A 12,702-nucleotide genomic window follows, 5' to 3' on the forward strand; every position below is an offset into this window, starting at 1 on the left:
GAAAATTTAGAATGTGATAATTTTTTTAAAAAAAATGTTAACAAGGAGGAGGAACTTGTCCATTGAAGAATTCCTTCTTGAGTCCTACAACTGGTTACAATTTACTTATGGTCTCAACTATCATCCGGTCTTTGTTTACCATGTTTTCAAAGGGTCCTCGGTGATGTTCAGTGCTCTGATTTGATGGAAATCCTGTTCTTAAAGATTTATTTTTTATTACACGGAGGAATTTTTCTCATTTTATTCCTCTTAATTTAATTTATTTATTAAGTTAGTATTTTTAATGGAAGGGTTCAGTATTAGTGTTTTTAAGAAAATAGGGTTGTTTCTTAGATATCTGAGGCTTTATAGAATTGCCAACCACTATTCCATTATTTTTGAAATGGTAGAGTTTAACACACACACCCCTCACATCCAGATCTGCTAAACTTCCTCCTCAATGTCAGGAAGAATTTTCCTGAGATGGATGAGCAAAGTATGTTGTACTGTATGCAGTATTTTATCATCTCTTGTGACATTTCATCTCTTGGCATTCTTGGTAAACCATGGTGCTCTACAAGATCTGCATAGATAGAGAGAGGAATAATTCAACCCATGCCCAGGATCACAATCTAATTTCTTTAATGAGTATCTGTTTTTAGCAAGATCATCCAGGGCGTAACTGTAATCCCAGCTTCCCAACTAAAGTCAGGAGGCATCTGTCAATCACCCAGTCCTGGGACATGTACCTTTTAAAAGATGATAACCAGCACCTTGAATGGTGTCTTGGAAGAACCTGGGAGCCACTGCAATTCATGCAACAGAAGTTTGTCTCTGGGTGAACCTACAAATGTCCAGTATTGTAAGCACCGCTTCATTTTGGACCAGCTGCAGCTTGCAAGGGGTATTCAAGGGTAGCCCCAATGCAAAAACATTGCAGTAGTCCAAATGGGAAGTGACCAAGGCACAACTGACCACCACTCCAGGGTAGTGCACAATTGATGTGTTGATGATTGCATCTCCCTTTCCTTCAAATGGTCTGCAATGTGAGAAATAGAAACATAGGAGGAATGTGTGCAAATTGTGCCATAAAATAGCAAACTCGAATTCTCTGGTTTTCAATCAGCTTTAACAAAATATCTATGCCAATATTATTGATACATTCTTTTATTAAGAGAAAACTATTTTGTCTAAGATAGTAACATTAGAGGGGTGGGGAAATAACTAGAAATTTTGTTAATTATGAATATTTAAGCTTACATCATCTATTACTTATGTGCATATGATTTTCTCCTCTTTTCTGAAATGGATAAATATGAGAGCACCCGTTTCTCTTTTGGAGTTCTTACCACGATTCTCCAGACAGGGTTTGTCCATATTACACCCTTAACAATAAAAACTGCCACGTGATTTGATTATTGGTTTTGGCTCCTGCATTCCATTCACAGTGGTTTTGGGAGGAAAGGGGCTTGAACTGTAGGCACACATTCTTCCAGATGCACCCTGAAAGTTGGTGCATTTGGTTCAATCGGTCCCTCCAACCAACATTGAATGGAACCCCCTTCACATGAAAGAGAGAATCACATACCACTATATACCATATTTTTCAGAATGAAAGATGCACCAAGATTTTGAAAAGGTAAATTTAAAAAAGGGTTTGCACTCTGCAGACCTCCCAACCCTCTGCATGCTTCATTTTTTGTGAAAAACAGGGCATGCAGAGAGTTTGAGAGGCCTGCAAAGTCCTCCTGGGGGTTGGTGTAAGGTGACCAGATGTCCCGCTTTTGGCGGGATAGTCACGCTTTTTCATAATTTGTGCCGCGGGCCGCGACGTTTTTAAAAAGTCCCGATTTTCATGGGTGAGTGGATGAAAGGTTATTGGCAGTGCAGCCAGGACCCGCTGTGCGAGGGCGAGGGAAGAGCAGGGCGGGGCCTGAGGGAAGCCGAGGGAGGGGGCTCGGATGGAGGGGGAGTCAAAATGGCGGTGGCTGAGGAAGAGGAGGTCTTGCGGCCGCCGCTGCCACCGACGCCGCCAAGGAATTGCAGGATGATAGTGGCTGTGCGCCAGGAGGACGGCCTGCGGGGCTGGAGGCTGCATGGCAGGTATGCGCTGCCGAGCACTAACAGGAGTCGCGGGGCGGGCTGGCCGAGCAGCCTCGTGTACGCAGCTCGCCTCACTACCCGATGGAGGCTGCCCTGCTGCTGGCGCTGCTGCGCCTCTTCTCCGCAGCAAAGATGCCACCGCCACCCCCGCTGGCTCTTCCCGCCCAGACACCCGCCACCCAGGAGCTGCCCGAAATCTTCCTGCCCACCACCAGCTGCACCGCAGCTGACTCGCCCCGGGTGGGCTGGAAGGCTTTGGGCATCCAGGCAGGAAAACTCCAGGATGACTGAGAATCCCCCCTAGCGGCTTGGAGGCGTTTTCCCCACGGCACATGTGTGTGCGCTCATTTAAATTTGCAAGGAGAAAGCGAGAGGTGAATCCCACTTCTCTCCAATGTGTCTGAAGTGCGTAGGGGAATCGCTGCCCTGCTCGTGATTGGCAGGAGAGCTGTCCAGGAAATGGCTCAGGTTTCAACTTCAGAGGGGTGACCGAGCGAAGGAGGGGAGGAGAGGGGAGAAAAAGGGGTTTGTTGTAGAGTTGATAAAGCTTTAAGAGTTTGGCAGCAAGAGGATTCTGAATGGATCCCGAATGATCGGGACTCGAAACAGCTCTATTACGTCCTGCTTTTTTGGGGGGAAAGAAAGAGAAAGAGGGAGAGGAAAAAAGTTTTGGGAACGGCCGTAGCCTTCCTCATCTGGATCCTGGAGTAAAGTGCAGAGAACAACAGAAAAAAAGCGTTGGGTTGATTTTTGGGGGGATATTCTGATTTTTGTCTCTCTCGTTACTGTTTTCAATTCAATTCTTTTTTTCCCCAGTCTTTTTTAAAAAACTGAACGCTTCTACCTCCACCCCTCCTCCGCCGTCTGCCCCGAGGAGTTTTGGAGTGGAGGGGAGGAAGAGGGTTTGAGGCGTGGGGATGGAGGTGGTCGCCACCGAGTTTCCCCGCCCAGGTTCCTTGGGACTTCGGACCGACGTCTTGGCACGTCCGAGCGTGTAATAAAGCCGGAGGCGATTCTCGTGGGTTTTATTATTATTATTTTGCAAAGGTTGTTTCTGTCTCCCTTCTCCTCTCCCTTCTCCGGACAGCCTGTCTCCGTCGCTCCTGGGCAAGGGAATCAGCAGATCGTTTCGTCGGAGCCTTTTCATATAAGATAATTGGACCGGGCTTGGCTTGGAGATGAGAGGCGCACAGCGGCCAGGGGAAGGAGTTGGTGGAGAAAAGAGGACGGGAGTGGGGTGGGTGGGTGGGGGGGATCGGCTGGCCAAGACACCATAATCTCCTGCTTATCAAGCTCACAAAGAGCACGGATCTCTCCAACTCTTTCTTGATCTAAGCTCCCTGCGCCCCGCTTCCCAACCATTCAATTTGCGCTCCGGGAATTTGCAATGTGCGGTTGCCGGTCAGAATTTGCAAGATGGTACATAGTTGTGCATTTTTTCCTCTTCCCGGGGCGGGGTATCTGGAGCAGGTTCGTTCCAAATTTTGGCAGCTTTTGTCAAGTTTTATTTTATTTTTTATAAAGCGAGTTCCGTCACTTTAGGTGGGCGGAACTGGTTAAACCGGGTGCAGCCCTATCTACCTACCCAGGCAGGGGACCCTTGGGTGGGTTGATCTGCTGCCCCCCCCGGTTGTAATCCGTCTAACATGATGGAGTGGAGGCGCTGCTGCTTTACAGGAGCCGCCTACGGTTTCTGACAGGTTCTTCTCTCTCCCAACTCCACCTAGTAAACCTATTTCAATCCCTTTCCTAAATGACACTGGTCGTGAGAACAAGATTTCACGATGTGGTGGTTTACGTGGAAAAGTTTCTGAGGAAATAAATAAAAAGAAATTGCCAGGCATGCTGAGTTTGACGGGACTCGAACTCAGGGTGGGAAATGAACGTCTGGGCTGCGCGCTCTTCACTGCTTCCCCGGTTCCTATATAGTACATCGATCTAGAATCTTTCCTGGTTCTCTGGTTTTTCAGCATGGATTTGTCCCCCTTTGGCTTAGCAGCCCTTGAATCTCAGAAGCCCCATTATGTGAGCTTCTGATCTCCATGGTGTTAAGAGTGTTTCCCTCTTCCAAGTCTATCCCCAAAACCTGTTGTAGTAATACCTTAATTACTACAACAGGCTTAATTAAATTCCCATAACTCTTTCCCAACACTGGTTTAACAGAGAACATTGAAAGTACAAGTAAACATTTTTGCCTATGCCAAGTTCTTCCCTGCCCCCCACTCCCAATTTATGAATTTGCCTCAAGGGACAGAATCTCAAGTTCTCCCTAGAAGTATTTTACACTGAGGTTTTTAGCTCCAGCATCCCTGTTTTTAAAATGCTGAAGACCCATCCGGATCCCTCCAATGACGTTTCAGATAATGAAATATGCACGGCATGTTGTAGTAAAAAAAAGTTGCCAATTATCATGGTTGAAACAGGATCTGAATTGTAGAACTCCATTTTGCTTGGCATAATGTTTTAAGGACTTTGATTTGAAGAGAAGAGATTTCAGAGGAAGAAATGGCTGTGGCTTCAGAGGAACAAGTGGCAGCCTCAAGTTACATGAGTTCGCCATATGTCATACCTATATGCTTGCAAATTCTTTTACTTATTGCACCAAAGACCCAGCTAGGAAAAATGATAAAACATGGAATCTTTTAGTGAATGCTTTGCAGCAGTATGTGTATCAAAAGCATAGATTTACAGGAGCTTAGTAGAAACGTGCTGTAGTACTAATGCAAATCAAAAGCAGAAGAATTTATCCTTGAGGATCTTTACTATTTTCAGCTTCTTCCCTCTTCAGGCTCCAGAATTTAAGGAAAGAGAGAGGGAGAGGGAGAGGGAGAGGGAGAGGGAGAGAGGGAGGGAGGGAGAGAGAGAGAGAGAGAGAGAGAGAGAGAAACCATAACTAGATAGACAGATAGGCAGGCAGATAGACAGAGGGATAGAGAGAAAGAGAGAGAGATAGGTAGGCAGGCAGATAGACGGATGGAGAGAGAGGGGGTAAGAGGGAGAGGGATACCCTAACTAGATAGACAGATAGGCAGGCAGATAGACAGACAGACAGATGGATGGATAGAGAGAGAGAGGATATATATAATTAAGGTGACCAGACGTCCCTAGTGAGGCCGCGGGCTGGCAGTAACCGCCGTGGCCTAGCTCCCCCCCCCCCCGGTCAATGGTTTCCCTCTTTACCAATCTGAAAATCTGATCACCTTAGGTTGGTGGGGCAGAAATGAGCAGAAAATGGGCCCATTTTTGCCACAAAAAAAAAGGCATACATAGCCTTTAGGTGGCTTGTAGAGTGCTCCTGGGGGCTGGGGGGGGGGCAAAAACAAGCAAAAAACCAGCCCATTTCCTTCCAGTTTTTGCCCTCTCAAGCCTCCAGGAACACTTTGCAGACTTTCTGAACCTCTGCGCATCCATTTTTATGAAGGGGGTGGGGTTTCCAGAGGCCAAAAATGCTGTATTCAGTGTATAAGACACACCCAGATTTTCATCCTCTTTCTTGGGCGGGGGGAGCTAGCTACTAGCTAACCAGTTATGGCGCAAACCAATCTCCAACATGTTTGCAGGAGGTCAGTTTCATGGAGGTCAAATTAATAACTTCACAATGACTCCATCTTCTCTGTGCATTACAAGAAACACAAACATGTTTTTCCCCATTCAGTTGTAAGAGAAGCTATTGCTGCAAGGGTAGAACAATTGCTTTTCCTTGCAATTATCAAAAGTACAGTAATTCTTAGTATATCCCCTGTGGATTTCTAGATACAAAAACTTCCAAGCTATAAAAAATATCTCTGAGTTCTCCAGGTGGGGGCAGAACATCTCACCTTAGCCTGTCTTGCAAACAACTAATTCCTGGGTATGAAGAGACTCACATGCCTTTGTTTCATCTATGGTCACAGCCCAAACAGAGGTAAGAGGAAGCATGGTTGATATAAATCTGTCCTGGTGCCATCCGGGTGGCACAGATAGTGTCTGCTCTGCTAAAGTTCCAGTGAGATTTCAGAATCAACCTTCAAATCAGTTTCTGCATAAACCTTGATTTCTGTTCTAGGAGGGAAAGTGATAAGAACGACAGGGCAGAAGTCATGCTGCTTCTGATGCTGATGCTCTTCTGGCTCCTGGCTCCAAATACAGCAAAGAGGCTGCAAACCATTTGTGTGCTTAAGAATTATATCTCATTAGAGGAACGCCACTATAGGCCTGGTGATCTCATTATTGGTGGGAATTTTCCCTATGGAATTATTTTCGATTCTCCTGTCCAAGACTTTAATACATTGAATCATCCTCTACATGATTCGTAAGTTTCAGCTGGAGGGGAAACATGCAGATCATTATTCTCTTTGCTATAAATTCTGGAACCTCTTTCAGAAATCCTTCTACTAGTGCTTTGAACTGTCCTGGTGTAGTACACATTTTGTGCTTTTTTCAATAAAATAGCAAGCTCTTAAAATAGGCTGGAATCTCTTCATCAGGAAGACGATAAAAAACAGAAATGAAGATGGAACCTGTGCTGGCTTAGTGAACAAGTTGAATAGTAATAATAATCTGAATAGTTTACAGAACAAATTCTGGTAGAAACTTCAAATAAAAGCTCAACACTCTTCATGTGTTCAGGAGTTAGCAGAATAACTCTTTAGTTTTGGAGTCAGCATTGCCCATGTACAATGGCCTTCAGTACATCTATGATGTGATCCCCCCCTCCCACTGTGGTCCTATACTCAGCAATGTTTACCCTGCCTGAAGAAGCTGCTCCAAGAAAGACATTAAATAATTATGGTGAAAGGGGAGCAGTTGGAAATGATTGCAGCCTCTGCAGCAAAGTGAATATGGCAGGGATGATAGAGAATATGAAACAGCCCATGATACCTTGGAAAGGCTTCTCTCCTTTCTCACAAAGTCACCCAAGTTTAGTCAAGGGAAATCCTTTGAAAAAAACCAAACCCAATGAAAGTTGTGCGTTTCTTTGCCCCAAAGTCCTCCCCACAAACAGTGAAGCAAATTCTACAGCCATGCAGAAGCTTTCCTGTAATGTCCTCCAATGTTTTTCTCACTACAGAGTCATCACCAGTTACTACCAGCAGTTCCTTGCATTGATGTTTGCTGTCTCCGAGGCCAATAAGGATTTTCTTCTGCTCTCCAACATCACCCTTGGCTTCCACATCTACCGCCATTTCCAGAGGGAAATGGATATTTCCTTTAAAAGTCTCTCCCTGCTCTCCTCACAAGCCAAAATGGTTCCAGGTTACAAATGTGACACTCTGCAGGACACTCTGCTGTCCATCATTGGTGGTCTCAATCCCAAATTCTCAAGGCTGATGGCGTCCATCTTCAGCATCTTTAAGGTCCCACAGGTAAGAGAGCTCTCTTGGATACAGTATGGAATAGACAAAGATCAGAATCACACACAGAAGCTAAAGATGAAACTAAAATAATTTTTTGTTGGAGAGGGGGAATGTAATGAGTTTTTGACTCTTAATTTATTCTTTATTAAAGGGTAACCATCAGTTTAGTGCCATTTATTCTCTGTATCAGGTTGCTGGTTCCTTCTCTTGTCTTCTGAAGTACCACAACCAATAAAAATGGCTAAGAAGGGAAGAAGATTAGGTTTGCCAGTCAAAGAGAGTCAGCCTGACATGTGAGGGCCATCAAACACACAATGGTCACTACTAAAGTCAGGATAAAACTTTGACTTTGTCTTTGAAAAGAGAATCTCTTCTTCTCCAGCTTGGTGTTGGCTTTGAGTTCTCTCCAGGAGAGAGAAGAGTTTATTCTTCCTTCTTCCGGATGAATCCCAAGGAATCTTCTCAGTATGTGGGTTTAGTCCAGCTGCTCCTGCATTTCCAGTGGAACTGGGTTGGGCTTCTGGCCCCTGAGGATGACAATGGAGAACATTTCATTTCAACTCTGATGCCGATGCTCCAGGAGAAGGAGATCTGCCTGGCCTTCACTCTAATGCAGAAATTGGATAGTTTTGGAAATACTATGAAAAAGTTAATTCTCAATTTCCGTACCTTGTTTAAAAAAGCAGAAGTGTTTATTCTGTTTGCAATCCCAACTGTAACTGACAGTTTAATAGGGGCAGTATTTTTTTATGAAGAATTCAAAAAAGTATCATTTAGGAAAGTTTTTATCTTCACTTCTCATTGGAAACTTGGTGTGAAAGAATTTGAAGACACGTTGTCATATATAAAGCTTTTTCATGGGGTCTTGCATTTTAGGGACCACTCTAGGGATGTCTCAGAATTCAGCCACTTCCTCCTGTCTTTGGACCCCTTGAATCCCCAAGGAGATGTCTTTCTCCCTCTATGGTGGGAATTGGTCTTTCGCTGTGAGATCCATGAATCAGGAAAGATCCCCCCAAATGGGAAAAAACTATGTACAGGAAAGGAGAAGGTGCAGAATCTGCCCAATTACACTATTGAAAAGAGAATGACAGGAGAAAGTTACAATATCTACAATGCTGTTTATGCTCTGGCACACGCTTTACATGCAGTGTATGGATCCAGAGCCCGACTGACCATGATGAGGCTTGGAAAGAGGACCTCAACTGTCCAGTCATGGCAGGTAATTTCTGGGGCTTTTGACTCTGTCCCAACGCTTAGATCAGAAGCTCCCCATATGAATCTCTTCTGTTACTGATTAAATGTCTGAATGCTCCCATACCAATTCATCTGAGACCCTGCCCTTTTCTTTGGTTTACCATGTGTTGTGGTACTCAGCTTGTGGTTAACAATGGATAGAAACTAACCAAGGAGAGAAGCAACCTAGAGCTAAGGAGAAATTTCTTAAGGAACGGTTTACCTTTAGAAGTCATGGGTGCCCTATTGCTGGAGTCATTGAAGAAGAGACAGGATAACCACTTGTCTAAAACTGTAGAGTGTCTGTTGCTTGATCAGGGGGTTGGACTAGAGGACGTCCAAAACTGTGATTCTGTTTCTATGTCAACCACTGCACAGAGCAAGATTCAAAGGGGTCCTAATAGGTTCCCGGTCTGAAATTCATCAGAATTTCCTGCATCAAAGGCTAAAAGGTTGGACCTCTCTGAATAGTGAAGTGATCAAACAGGTCAGGTGCTTCCTTCCACAGGGCCCAGTAGATCAAAGTTGTTTCCTGCATTCTGCTGTCTTTGACAATGAGCTTGATCCAATCAGTTTAATTTTCCATGGGGCTTTTTTTGCACATGCTTTATTTTAGTTTTTCTTTAATAACCAACATTTTTTGTTGACAGTGTAATAATTGGGTTGACATATTTTTCACACAGTGCTCACAGTAATAGTGCAATTGCATAGACATAGACATTTTTCTCTTCCAACTCCTAGCCTTAATGTTCTCATTATATATGTGTGTGTGTGTGTATGTGTGTGTGTGTGTGTGTATATTATATTTATGCTGATAAATAAATAAAGGGAGACTAGTATAGATGTATTTCAAGCTATTTAGCTCTCATCAGCTAGCCATACCCATGCTGGGAATCGAACCTGTGCTCTATTGCCTCTTAGGCAGATGTGTTAACCATTGAGCTACAGAGCTCGACTGCTTATCAGCCAACCAGGGTGAGAGGTATATATTTAAAGTCACAACCCCTGGTATGCCCAAATATGGGAGGAAGGTCACACTTCCACTCTCTGTCTTCGGCTCGTCACAAGAGACCATCCAGACAGAAACCCAATATTTTTTACTGCTGCCTTTTTGTTACATTTGTTATATTTATGCTGATAAATAAATAAAGGGAGACTAGTATAGATCTATTTCAAGCTATTTAGCTCTCATCAGCTAGCCATACATATACATACACATACACATACACATACACATACACATACACATACACATACACATACACATACACATACACATACACATACACATACACATACACATACACATACACATACACATACACATACACATACACATACACATACACATACATACATACACATACACACACACACACATATATATATATATATGTGTGTGTGTGTGTGTGTGTGTGTGTATACATATATATGACATCACCTTTGAAGAAATAATAAGGTCCCCCCCCCACACCATTCTTTCAAAAAGCATGAAGAGATGGTATTGGCAGCATGCCAGAGACCCCACCCACCATGTGGTTGGTCCGATTGTTGCCATCAGGGTTAGCATTATGCTTTGTCAACCATGAAAGGCAGGGAAGAGCTTTTGACTATACAGGTAGTCCTCCTTTAGTGACCTCTTGTTCAACAACCATTCGAAGTTACAACGGTGCTCAACAAGAGGACTTATGGCTGGTCCTTGAAGTTGTGGCTGTCGCAGTGTCCCAACAGTCACAGGACCATGACTGGGGCACTTGGCAACCAGCACACAGTGACAGTGGTCACAGCTTCCCACAGTCACACCATCACCCCTTGTGATCTTCACTGCCAACTTCCAAGAAGTCAAGTCAATGAGGAAACCAGCCACCACTTGATGGTGTGCTTAATGACTGCACATGATTCCTTAACAACCAAAACCTGAACTGTCATTGTACACTAAAGATCACATTTAATTCCATTGTACAAGGTTCAATGACAATAAACCAAACTAAACTAATATATTCTTCTGTGTATCAATCAATATTATACTATTTTCCCAATTGATCACTTGGTGCTCCACCACATTTTCAATATCTCGATTTTCTGTAAATACCAATAAAATCAGTTGTCAATAAGATTTACTCAATCCCAAGAAAACCTGGAAAACTCTATATATTTTTACATCCGGTTGATTGATCATAATAATGCCTTTAAATATACAGTACCTAATTCTAGTATTCCATCTCCTAATCTTAATGTATCTGTATTTAGAATAAATTCCATTATATGTCTATATATAGATCACTATTTTCCCAGTTTAAACTTTCCACTTATTTCTATTGTTACTATATTGCAAAATCTTACATCTCTATCCATCATCTCTTAGTCTTTTTAGGATTTCATCATTTATCAATTTTTTAGAGATTCTTTTATGTTTCTCTCTTGGAATCATATATGTCTTTCTAGCATTTTTACACAAACTCATTATTCCTTCTTGGAGGAGGCTTACGGAGTGCTTCTTGGGGCCTGGGGGGAGAGAAAAAACCATTTTAGGCTCATTTCTGCCCTCCCCAGCCCCCAGGAGCTGTCTGAAAGCCTCCATAAGGTTATGCATGGCCATTTTGGTGAAGAGGTGGGGCTTCAGGAGGCAAGAGTGCTGTATTCGGTGTATAAGACGCACCCAGAATTTCAGCCTCTGTTTAAAGGAAAAAGCGTGTGTCTTATGCTCCAAAAAATTCAGTAGCTGTTGGAATATTTTCCCCTCGGTGCTCTGTCCACACATCACTCCAGTGCAAGATCTTAGTGTCTCAGATCTCCCATCTTGTGACTGACGAAAAATGACTGTTTCCCCTGCTAGTGTTAGTGCTTTTTTTCAGATCAGTGAGGAAATTGCAGTGTCCTCGTGATCGATGAAGGAACTTTCCTTTCTTTACCTCCCCTCCAGGGATCATTAACCCCATAGGGTTTTCCAGCAAGCAGTTGCTAGTTGCATTTCATGGAGCTGGTAGAGCTCTGCCATTTTCCAGCTGTTTTCACTGAGACGTCAACTGAAAGTCCCCCCTGAATTTTCCATTGTTCTTATAGAAATCATTTATTCATTTATTTCAAGCATTCATTTATCAGTTAACAAGAACTTGGGTCTGAAATTCATCAGATTACTTGCATCAAAGGCTAAAATGTTGGACCTCTCTGGTGAAGTGACCAACCAGGCCAGATGCTTCCTTCCACATGGCCCAGTGGATCAAACCTGGTTCCTGCATTCTGCTGCCTTAACAATGAACCAGAGAAAAGCAGTTGAATTTGCTATGATTCTGATTGAAATCATTTATTCATTTCAAACATTCATTTATCAGTTAACAAGACCTTGGGCCAAAGTAACTATTGGAAAGTGCATGTAGCCAAGTATCAAAAGAGGAAAATCTAAACTTAAATTTAGATTGTGGAACTAAAATTCTTGAGTTTTGGTGAAATTTGAGTTTATTACCATGCCCAGGAATAAAGGGAAAATATTTAGTTTCAGAGTTAAATATTTGGTGCTACAGGTCATTCCTTGGATCTCCACCAAGAAATGGAACTAGTTTCTCAAAATATTAATTCATTTTCTCAAGATGGACATTATGTGATGATAGAAACTATGATGTCTCATTTGTAGCTCTAGCCCAAATACTCCAATTTGTGAAAGTCTCATTTCTTTCAGATTCTTGCCTATTTGAGGACTGTGCAGTTCAACAACAGTGCTGGAGATGAAGTTTCCTTCTCAGAAGATGGACTGGGATCTGCTCGTTATGATCTTCTCAACTGGGTTCTCTTCCCCAATCGATCTTTTGTCCCCATGAAAGTTGGACAAGTAAATCCTGAGGCTCCCCCAGGCCAAGATTTCACCATTAACTCTGATGGAATCACCTGGGCCACAAAGGTGAGCTGCAAGGAAATGTAACCTCAGGGAAAGACTCATTCTCTTCCTGAGATGCAGTGTGAAGGTTTCAAGAGCTGACCTAATTAATTTACGAGCCTCCAGACAAAGTTCAAAGAAAACCCATTCATTTCTTAGGACTAACATCTTGGCACA

The sequence above is a fragment of the Thamnophis elegans genome, chromosome 1 (genome assembly GCF_009769535.1).
Source record: "Thamnophis elegans isolate rThaEle1 chromosome 1, rThaEle1.pri, whole genome shotgun sequence".
NCBI classification, from domain to species: Eukaryota; Metazoa; Chordata; class Lepidosauria; order Squamata; family Colubridae; genus Thamnophis; species Thamnophis elegans.